This window comes from Alligator sinensis, unplaced genomic scaffold (assembly GCF_000455745.1).
Source record: "Alligator sinensis unplaced genomic scaffold, ASM45574v1 scaffold600_1, whole genome shotgun sequence".
NCBI lineage: Eukaryota > Metazoa > Chordata > Crocodylia > Alligatoridae > Alligator > Alligator sinensis.
Genome location: NW_005841859.1, coordinates 1,451,665 through 1,453,099, shown reverse-complemented (window position 1 = coordinate 1,453,099; position 1,435 = coordinate 1,451,665).

Below are 1,435 nucleotides of genomic sequence, written 5' to 3'. Positions count from 1 at the left end.
TGCTGATAATTCTTCCCTAAGTCTTCTCCTTATCCCTAACCTTGCACACCAATGGAATACTATGGTCAGGCAAGAAGGTCAGAATGGGTGATACATTTTTACAAGACATCAGGGAAAAAGGTTGAACAGTTGACTCTCTGACTTTGTCAGATACTGACTTAAATGTCTGTCTGACAGGTTATCCATCAAATTAGAAAGAAGATTCAATGAAAGCGTCTTCACCATGTCACAATGGATTTTTTTCCCAGTCATACAGTGGAACAAAATGAGAAACTAATTTAAATTTCTGAGTAAATAGCATCATTTTTATTTAGATTCAGTTGTTATGTTATAAAATTAGACAATTTAGTATTAATATGAAAATTAACAAAATCTTTGACATTTATAATACATCAAAGGCATCATGAAAAGACATTAGATGCAACAATGAACCAATTCTAAAACCTCTGAAAAATCAAGTGCAGAACTTTCAACCAAAAGAGATATGTGCAATAGTCAGGCAACACTTTTTCTTGAGGACTGAGACAAGTTGATGATCACTGAAATAGAGAGGCAGGGTTAAAAATCAATTATAGGAAATATATTTCTATATAACTTGATCTTGAAAAATAGCATTACACAGAGGGCTTAGAAAATAATCAAAGTAGGAATGACAGGAATTAATTTATTACATTAATTACTGTAAAATTAGGATTTTAAAACATGCTTCAGGGCATTAGCTAACCTGTAATCTACAGAGATTAGGAAACATTTCCCATTTGATCGGTTTATTGCACACTATGGTGTTTCTTTTCACCTTCTTCTGAAGTGTCTGGTACTGGTCAGTGTCAGAGACTTGCTTTCTAGATAACATGATATTTGAAGGTTTCTCTAGTATGCTAATTCATCTGCCCTCACCAGTTATGTATAAAAAGAAGTTATTATGAGCTGAAAAATGAACACAGTCAGAATATAGGCACGTCAAGTACAGTAGAGATGCACTGATACATCGGTCCAGTATCAGATCGGCACCGATATAAAGAAAGTTGACTATATCCAAAATCGGCCTGATGTGGCTGATAATTTGGCTGATAAATGCCTGTGCATGTGTGCAGCCACAGCGCAGCACACAGGCAGTGAGGAGCACAGCCCAGCCGTGTGGAGACCTGTGTGCAGCTGGTAAATCTGTTGAGGGAAAGGGTGTGGTGGGGCAGATCATCATCCTCTGTGGTGAGGGAGGGAGTGGGGCAGGAGCTGGGGCAGTTGCTGCTGTGTCACTTGTCCAGAAAGGCATGGGTGGGGGGCAATGTGCCCCTGGGTCTGAGCAGGGCAGGCCGGGCAGGCTGCAGTTGCGGGCTGGGTCTGGAGGCCACGCTGCACTATGCTCAGGGCAGGCAGCGGCGGTGCTGGGAGGGTTATGGGGGGGGGTGGTACAGATAAATTTGAGGTAGCTGCA